This window comes from Pongo abelii, chromosome 8 (genome assembly GCF_028885655.2).
Source record: "Pongo abelii isolate AG06213 chromosome 8, NHGRI_mPonAbe1-v2.0_pri, whole genome shotgun sequence".
Taxonomy (NCBI): Eukaryota; Metazoa; Chordata; class Mammalia; order Primates; family Hominidae; genus Pongo; species Pongo abelii.
Genome location: NC_071993.2, coordinates 45351140 through 45361231, shown reverse-complemented (window position 1 = coordinate 45361231; position 10092 = coordinate 45351140).

Sequence of the window (10092 nt, the reverse complement as noted above, 5' to 3'; positions counted from 1 at the left end):
CCCAGCACAGGCCTTAGAGCGCTCCAAATATGCACTTGCAGATTCTACAAAAAGAGAGCTTGAAAACTCTTCCCCCAAAAAGAGGCTTCAACTCTATGAGTAGAATGCACTCATCACAAAGAAGTTTCTGAGAATGCTTCTGTCTAGTTTTCAGGTGAAGATATTTCCTTTTCCAGCATAGGCGTCAAAGCGCTCCAAATAAACACTTGCAGATTCTACTAAAGGAGTGTTTCCAAACTGCTCTATCAAAAGCAATGTTCAAGTCTGTGAGTTGAATGCACTCATCACAGAGAAGTTTCTGAGAATGCTTCTGTGTAGTTTTTAGGTGAAGATATTTCCTTTTCCAGCATAGGCGTCAAAGCGATCCAAATAAACACTTGCAGATTCTACAAAAGGAGTGTATCCAAACTGCTCTATCAGAGGGAATGTTCAAGTCTGTGAGTTGAATGCAGTAATCACACAGAAGTTTGTGAGAATGCTTCTGTCTAGTTTTTAGGTGAAGATATTTCTTTTCCCAGAATAGGCCTTAAAGCGCTCCAAATTTCCACTTGCAGATTCTTCAAAAAGAGTGTTTCAAAACTGCTCTTTCAAAAGGAAGGCTCAAGTCTGTGAGTTGAATGCACTCATCACAAAGAAGTTTCTGAGAATGCTTCTGTGTAGTTTTTATGTGAAGATTCTTCCTTTTCCAGCATATGCCTCAAAGCGCTCGAAATAAACACTTGCAGATTCTACGAAAGGAGTGTTTCAAAACTGTCCTATCAAAAGAAACGTTCAAGTCTGTGAGTTGAATGCACTCATCACAGGGAAGTTTCTGAGAATACTTCTGTGTAGTTTTTTGGTGAAGATATTACCTTTTCCAGCATAGGCGTCAAAGCGATCCAAATAAACACTTGCAGATTCTACAAAAGGAGTGTTTCCAAACTGCTCTATCAGAGGGAATGTTCAAGTCTGTGAGTTGAATGCAGTAATCACACAGAAGTTTGTGAGAATGCTTCTGTCTAGTTTCAGGTGAAGATATTTCTCTTCCCAGCATAGGCCTCAAAGCCCTCCAAATATCCACTTTCAGACTCTACAAAAAGAGTGTTTCAAAACTGCTCTTTCAAAAGGAAGGCTCAAGTCTGTGAGTTGAATGCACTCATCACAAAGAAGTTTCTGAGAATGCTTCTGTGTAGTTTTTATGTGAAGATAATTCCTTTTCCAGCATAGGCCTCAGTGCGCTCGAAATAAACACTTGCAGATCTTACGAAAGGAGTGTTTCAAAACTGTCCTATCAAAATAAACGTTCAAGTCTGTGAGTTGAATGCACTCATCACACAGAAGTTTCTGAGAATGCTTCTGTGTAGTTTTTAGGTGAAGATATTTCATTTTCCAGCACAGGCCTCAGAGCGCTCCAAATATGCACTTGCAGATTCTACAAAAATAGAGCTTGAAAACTCTTCCACCAAAAAGAGGATTCAACTCTATGAGTAGAATGCACTCATCAGAAAGAAGTTTCTGAGAATGCTTCTGTCTAGTTTTTATGTGAAGATATTTCCTTTTCCAGCATAGGCGTCAAAGCGCTCGAAATAAACACTTGCAGATTCTACAAAAGGAGTGATTCCAAACTGCTCTATCAAAAGGAAGGTTCAAGTCTGTGAGTTGAATGCACTAATCACACAGAAGTTTGTGAGAATGCTTCTGTCCAGTTTTTAGGTGAAGATATTTCTTTTCCCAGAATAGGCCTTAAAGCGTTCCAAATATCCACTTGCAGATTCTACAAAAAGAGTGTTTCAAAACTCCTCTTTCAAAAGAAAGGCTCAAGTCTGTGAGTTGCATGCACTCATCACAAAGAAGTTTCTGAGAATGCTTCTGTGTAGTTGTTATATGGAGATGCTTCCTTTTCCAGCATAGGCGTCAAAGCGCTCCAAATAAACACTTGCAGATTCTACAAAAGGAGTGTTTCCAAACTGCTCTATCAAAAGGAATGTTCAAGTCTGTGAGTAGAATGCACTCATCACAAAGAATTTTCTGAGAATGCTTCTGTCTAGTTTTTATGTGAAGATATTTCCTTTTCCAGCATAGCCGTCAAAGTGCTGCAAATAAACACTTGCAGATTCTACAAAAGGAGTGTTTCCAAACTGCTCTATCAGAGGGAATGTTCAAGTCTGTGAGTTGAATGCAGTAATCACACAGAAGTTTGTGAGAATGCTTCTGTCTAGTTTTTAGGTGAAGATATTTCTTTTCCCAGAATAGGCCTTAAAGCGCTCCAAATTTCCACTTGCAGATTCTACAAAAAGAGTGTTTCAAAACAGCTCTTTCGAAAGAAAGGCTCAAGTCTGTGGGGTGAATGCCCTCATCACAAAGAAGTTTCTGAGAATGCTTCTGTGTAGTTGTTATGTGAAGATACTTCCTTTTCCAGCATAGGAATCAAAGCGCTCGAAATAAACACTTGCAGATTCTAGCAAAGGAGTGTTTCAAAACTGTCCTATCAAAAGAAACGTTCAAGTCTGTGAGTTGAATGCACTCATCACAGAGAAGTTTCTGAGAATGCTTCTGTGTAGTTTTTAGCTGAAGATATTTCCTTTTCCAGCTTAGGCGTCAAAGCGATCCAAATAAACACTTGCAGATTCTACAAAAGGAGTGTTTCCAAACAGTTCTAGCAGAGGGAATGTTCAAGTCTGTGAGTTGAATGCAGTAATCACACAGAAGTTTGTGAGAATGCTTCTGTCTAGTTTTTAGGTGAAGATATTTCTTTTCCTAGAATAAGCCTTAAAGCGCTCCAAATTTCCACTTGCAGAATCTACAAAAAGAGTGTTTCAAAACTGCTCTTTCAAAGGAAAGGCTCAAGTCTGTGAGCTGAATGCAATCATCACAAAGAAGTTTCTGAGAATGCTTCTGTGTAGTTGTTATGTGAAGATACTTCCTTTTCCAGCATAGGCCTCAAAGCGCTCGAAATAAACACTTGCAGATTCTACAAAAGGACTGTTTCCAAACTGATCTCTCAAGAGGAATGTTCAAGTCTGTGAGTACAATGCACTCACCACAAACAAGTTTCTGAGAATGCTTCTGTCTAGTTTTTATGTGAAAATATTTCCTTTTCCAGCATAGGCGTCAAAGCGCTCCAAATAAACACTTGCAGATTCTACAAAAGGAGTGTTTCCAAACTGCTCTATCAGAGGGAATGTTCAAGTCTGTGAGTTGAATTCACTCATCACACAGAAGTTTCTGAGAATGCTTCTGTCTAGTTTTTAGGTGAAGATATTTCCCTTTCCAGCATAGGCGTCAAAGCGCTCCAAATAAACACTTGCAGATTCTACTAAAGGAGTGTTTCCAAACTGCTCTATCAAAAGCAATGTTCAAGTCTGTGAGATGAATGCACTAATCACACAGAAGTTTGTGAGAATTCTTCTGTCTAGTTTTTAGGTGAAGATATTTCTTTTCCCAGAATAGGCCTTAAAGCGCTCCAAATATCCACTTGCAGATTCTACAAAAAGAGTGTTTCAAAACTGCTCTTTCAAAAGAAAGGCTCAAGTCTGTGAGTTGAATGCACTCATCACAAAGAAGTTTCTGAGAAAGCTTCTGTGTAGTTGTTATGTGAAGATAGTTCCTTTTCCAGCACAGGCCTCAAAGCGCTCGAAATAAACACTTGCAGATTCTACAAAAGGAGTGTTTCAAAACTGTCCTATCAAAAGAAACGTTCAAGTCTGTGAGTTGAATTCACTCATCGCAGAGAAGTTTCTGAGAATGCTTCTGTGTAGTTTTTAGGTGAAGATATTTCCTTTTCCAGCATAGGCGTCAAAGCGATCCAAATAAGCACTTGCAGATTCTACAAAAGGAGTGTTTCCAAACTGCTCTATCAGAGGGAATGTTCAAGTCTGTGAGTTGAATGCAGTGATCACACAGAAGTTTGTGAGAATGCTTCTGTCTAGTTTTTAGGTGAAGATATTTCTTTTCCCAGAATATGCCTTAAAGCGCTCCAAATTTCCACTTGCAGATTCTACAAAAAGAGTGTTTCAAAACTGCTCTTTCAAAAGAAAGGCTCAAGTCGGTGAGTTGAATGCACTCATCACAAAGAAGTTTCTCAGCACGCTTCTGTGTAGTTGTTATGTGAAGATACTTCCTTTTCCAGCATAGGCCTCAAAGCGCTCGAAATAAACACTTGCAGATTCTACAAAAGGAGTGTTTCAAAACTGTCGTGTCAAAAGAAACGTTCAAGTCTGTGAGTTGAATGCCCTCATCACATAGAAGTTTCTGAGAATGCTTCTGTGTAGTTTTTAGGTGATGATATTTTCTTTTCCAGCATAGGCGTGAAAGCGATCCAAATAAACACTTGCAGATTCTACAAAAGGAGTGTTTCCAAACTGCTCTATCAGAGGGAATGTTCAAGTCTGTGAATTGAATGCAGTGATCACAAAGAAGTTTGTGAGAATGCTTCTGTCTAGTTTTTATGTGAAGATATTTCCTTTTCTAGCATAGGCGTCATAGCGCTCAAAATAAACACTTACAGATTCTACAAAAGGAGTGTTTCCAAACTGCTCTATCAGGGGGAATGTTCAAGTCTCTGAGTTGAATGCACTAGTCACACAGAAGTTTCTGAGAATGCTTCTGTGTAGTTTTCAGTTGAAGATATTTCATTTCCCAGCACACCCCTCAGAGCGCACCAAATATGCACTTGTATATTCTACAAAAAGAGAGCTTGAAAACTCTTCCACCAAAAAGAGGCTTCAACTCTATGAGTAGAATGCACTCTTCACAAAGATGTTTCGGAGAGTGCTTCTGTCTAGTTTTTATCTGAAGATATTTCCTTTTCCAGCATAGGCGTCAAAGCGCTCCAAATAAACACTTGCAGATTCTACTAAAGGAGTGTTTCCAAACTGCTCTATCAAAAGCAATGTTCAAGTCTGTGAGTTGAATGCACTAATCACACAGAAGTTTGTGAGAATTCTTCTGTCTAGTTTTTAGGTGAAGATATTTCTTTTCCCAAAATGTGCCTTAAAGCGCTCCAAATATCCACTTGCAGATTCTACAAAAAGAGTGTTTCAAAACTGCTCTTTCAAAAGAAAGGTTAAAGTCTGTGAGTTGAATGCACTCATCACAAAGAAGTTTCTGATAATGCTTCTGTGTAGTTGTTATGTGAAGATACTTCCTTTTCCAGCACAGGCCTCAAATCGCTCGAAATAAACACTTGCAGATTCCACAAAAGGAGTGTTTCAAAACTGTCCTATCAAAAGAAACGTTCAAGTCTGTGAGTTGAATGCACTCATCACAGAGAAGTTTCTGAGAATGCTTCTGTGTACTTTTTAGGTGAAGATATTTCCTTTTCCAGCATAGGCGTCAAAGCGATCCAAATAAACACTTGCAGATTCTACAAAGGAGAATTTCCAAACTGCTCTATCAGAGGGAATGTTCAAGTCTGTGAGTTGAATGCAGTAATCACACAGAAGTTTGTGAGAATGCTTCTGTCTAATTTTTAGGTGAAGATATTTCTTTTCCCAGAATAGGCCTTAAAGCGCTCCAAATTTCCACTTGCAGATTCTACAAAAAGAGTGTTTCAAAACTGCTCTTTCAAAAGAAAGGCTCAAGTCTGTGAGTTGAATGCACTCATCACAAAGAAGTTTCTGAGAATGCTTCTGTGTAGTTGTTAGTTGTTATGTGATGATACCTCCTTTTCCAGCATACTCCTCAAAGCGCTCGAAATAAACACTTGCAGATTCTAAAAAAGGAGTGTTTCAAAACTGTCCTATCAAAAGAAGCGTTCAAGTCTGTGAGTTGAATGCACTCATCAAAGAGAAGTTTCTGAGAATGCTTCTCTGTAGTTTTTAGGTGAAGATATTTCCTTTTCCAGCATAGGCGTCAAAGCGATCCAAATAAACACTTGCAGATTCTACAAAAGGAGTGTTTCCAAACTGCTCTATCAAGAGGAATGTTCAAGTCTGTGAGTAGAATGCAATCAAAACAAAGAAGTTTCTGAGAATGCTTCTGTCTAGTTTTTATTTGAAGATATTTCCTTTTCCAGCATAGGCGTCAAAGCGCTCCAAATAAACACTTGCAGATTTTACAAAAGGAGTGTTTCCAAACTGCTCTATCAGAGGGAATGTTCAAGTCTGTGAGTTGAATGCACTAGTCAGACAGAAGTTTGTGAGAATGCTTCTCTGTAGTTTTTAGGTGAAGATATTCCTTTTCCCAGCATAGGCCTCAGAGCCCTCTAAATATCCACTTGCAGACTCTACAAAAAGAGTGTTTCAAAACTGCTCTTTCAAAAGGAAGGCTCAAGGCTGTGAGTTGAATGCACTCATCACAAAGAAGTTTCTGAGAATGCTTCTGTGCAGTTGTTATGTGAAGATACTTCCTTTTCCAGCACAGGCCTCAAAGCGCTCGAAATAAACACTTGCAGATTCTACAAAAGGAGTGTTTCAAAACTCTCCTATCAAAAGAAACGTTCAAGTCTGTGAGTTGAATGCACTCATCACAGAGAAGTTTCTGAGAATGCTTCTGTGTAGTTTTTAGGTGAAGATATTTCCTTTTCCAGCATAGGCGTCAAAGCGATCCAAATAAACACTTGCAGATTCTACAAAAGGTGTGTTTCCAAACTGCTCTATCAGAGGGAATGTTCAAGTCCGTGAGTTGAATGCAGTAATCACACAGAAGTTTGTGAGAATGCTTTTGTCTAGTTTTTAGGTGAAGATATTTCTTTTCCAGCATAGGCCTCAAAGCCCTCCAAATATGCACTTGCAGACTCTACAAAAAGAGTGTTTCAAAACTGCTCTTTCAAAAGGAAGGCTCAAGTCTGTGAGTTGAATGCACCCATCACAAAGAAGTTTCTGAGAAACTTCTGTGTAGTTGTTATCTGAAGATATTTCCTTTTCCAGCATAGGCCTCAAAGCGCTCGAAATAAACACTTGCAGATTCTACGAAAGGAGTGTTTCAAAACTGTCCTATCAAAATAAACGTTCAAGTCTGTGAGTTGAATGCACTCGTCACACAGAAGTTTCTGAGAATGCTTCTGTGTAGTTTTTAGGTGAAGATATTTCATTTCCCAACACAGGACTCAGAGCGCTCCAAATATGCACTTGCAGATTCTACAAAAAGAGAGCTTGAAAACTCTCCCACAAAAAAGAGGCTTCAACTCTGTGAGTAGAATGCACTCATCACAAAGAAGTCTCTGAGAATGCTTCTGTGTACTTTTTATGTGAAGATATTTCCTTTTCCATCATTGGCGTCAAAGCGCTCCAAATAAACACTTGCAGATTCTACTAAAAGACTGTTTCCAAACTGCTCTATCAAAAGCAATGTTCAAGTCTGTGAGTTGAATGCACTAATCACACAGAAGTTTGTGAGTATTCTTCTGTCTAGTTTTGAGGGGAAGATATTTCTTTTCCCAGAATAGGCCTTAAAGCGCTCCAAATATCCACTTGCAGATTCTACAAAAAGAGTGTTTCAAAACTGCTCTTTCAAAAGAAAGGCTCAAGTCTGTGAGTTGAATGCACTCATCACAAAGAAGTTTCTGAGAATGCTTCTGTGTAGTTTTTAGGTGAAGATATTTCCTTTTCCAGAATAGGCCTCAAAGCGCTCGAAATAAACACTTGCAGATTCTACAAAGGGTGAGTTTCCAAACTGCTCTATCAGAGGGAATGTTCAAGTCTGTGAGTTGAATGCAGTAATCACACAGAAGTTTGTGAGAATGCTTCTGTCTAGTTTCAGGTGAAGATATATCTTTTCCTAGCATAGGCCTCAAAGCCCTCCAAATATCCACTTGCAGACTCTACAAAAAGAGTGTTTCAAAACTGCTCTTTCAAAACGAAGGCTCAAGTCTGTGAGTTGAATGCACTCATCACAAAGAAGTTTCTGAGAATGCTTCTGTGTAGTTGTTATGTGAAGATATTTCCTTTTCCAGCATTGGCCCCAAAGCGCTCCAATAAACACTTGCAGATTCTAGGAAAGGAGTGTTTCAAAACTGTCCTATCAAAAGAAACGTTCAAGTCTGTGAGTTGAATGCACTCATCACACAGAAGTTTCTGAGAATGCTTCTGTGTAGTTTTTAGGTGAAGATGTTTCCTTTTCCAGCATAAGCGTCAAAGCGATCCAAATAAACACTTGCAGATTCTACAAAAGGAGTGTTTCCAAACTGCTGTATCAAGAGGAACGTTCAAGTCTGTGAGTAGAATCCACTCACCACAAAGAAGTTTCTGAGAATGCTTCTGTCCAGTTTTTATGTGAAGATATTTCCTTTTCCAGCATAGGCGTCAAAGCGCTCCAAATAAACACTTGCAGATTCTATAAAAGGAGTGTTTCCAAACTGCTCTATCGGAGGTAATGTTCAAGTCTGTGAGTTGAATGCACTAGTCAGACAGAAGTTTGTGAGAATGCTTCTGTGTAGTTTTTAGGTGAAGATATTTCCTTTTCCAGCATAGGCGTCAAAGCGATCCAAATAAACACTTGCAGATTCTACAAAAGAAGTGTTTCCAAACTGCTCTATCAGAGGGAATGTTCAAGTCTGTGAGTTGAATGCAGTAATCACACAGAAGTTTGTGAGAATGCTTCTGTCTAGTTTCAGGTGAAGATATTTCTTTTCCCAGCATAGGCCTCCAAGCCCTCCAAATATCCACTTGCAGACTCTACAAAAAGAGTGTTTCAAAACTGCTCTTTCAAAAGGATGGCTCAAATCTGTGAGTTGAATGCACTCATCACAAAGAAGTTTCTGAGAATGCTTCTGTGTAGTTTTTATGTGAAGATTCTTCCTTTTCCAGCATAGGCCTCAAAGCGCTCGAAATAAACACTTGCAGATTCTACAAAAGGAGTGTTTCAAAACTGTCCTATCAAAACAAACGTTCATGTCTGTGAGTTGAATGCACTCATCACACAGAAATTTCTGAGAATGCTTCTGTGTAGTTTTTAGGTGAAGATATTTCCTTTTCCAGCATAGGCGTCAAAGCGATCCAAATAAACACTTGCAGATTCTACAAAAGGAGTGTTACCAAACTGCTGTATCAAGAGGAACGTTCAAGTCTGTGAGTAGAATGCACTCACCACAAGGAAGTTTCTGAGAATGCTTCTGTGTAGTTTTTAGGTGAAGATATTCCCTTTTCCAGCATAGGCGTCAAAGCGATCCAAATAAACACTTGCAGATTCTACAAAAGGAGTGTATCCAAACTGCTCTATCAGAGGGAATGTTCAAGTCTGTGAGTTGAATGCAGTAATCACACAGAAGTTTGTGAGAATGCTTCTGTCTAGTTTTTAGGTGAAGATATTTCTTTTCCCAGAATAGGCCGTAAAGCGCTCCAAATTTCCACTTGCAGACTCTACAAAAAGATTGTTTCAAAACTGCTCTTTCAAAAGGAAGACTCAAGTCTGTGAGTTGAATGCACTCATCACAAAGAAGTTTCTGAGAATCCTTCTGTGTAGCTGTTATGGGAAGATACTTCCTTTCCCAGCATAGGCCTCAAAGCGCTCGAAATAAACACTTGCAGATTCTACAAAAGGAGTGTTTCAAAACTGTCCTATCAAAAGAAACGTTCAAGTCTGTGAGTTGAATGCACTCATCACACAGAAGTTTCTGAGAATGCTTCTGTGTGGGTTTTAGGTGAAGATATTTCCTATTCCAGCATAGGCGTCAAAGCGCTCCAAATAAACACTTGCAGATTCTGCAAAAGGAATGTTTCCAAACAGCTCTATCAGAGGGAATATTCAAGTCTGTGAGTTCAATGCAGTAATCACACAGAAGTTTGTGAGAATGCTTCTGTCTAGTTTCAGGTGAAGATATTTCTTTTCCCAGCATAGGCCTCAAAGCCCTCCAAATATCCACTTGCAGACTCTACAAAAAGAGTGTTTCAAAACTGCTCTTTCAAAAGGAGGGCTCAAGTCTGTGAGTTCAATGCACTCATCACAAAGAAGTTTCTGAGAATGCTTCTGTGTAGTTGTTATGTGAAGATACTTCCTTTTCCAGCATAGGCCTCAAAGCGCTCGAAATAAACACTTGCAGATTCTAGGAAAGCAGTGTTTCAAAACTGTCCTATCAAAAGAAACGTTCAAGTCTGTGAGTTGAAAGCACTCATCACACAGAAGTTTCTGAGAATGCTTCTGTGTAGTTTTTAGGTGGAGATAATTCCTTTTCCA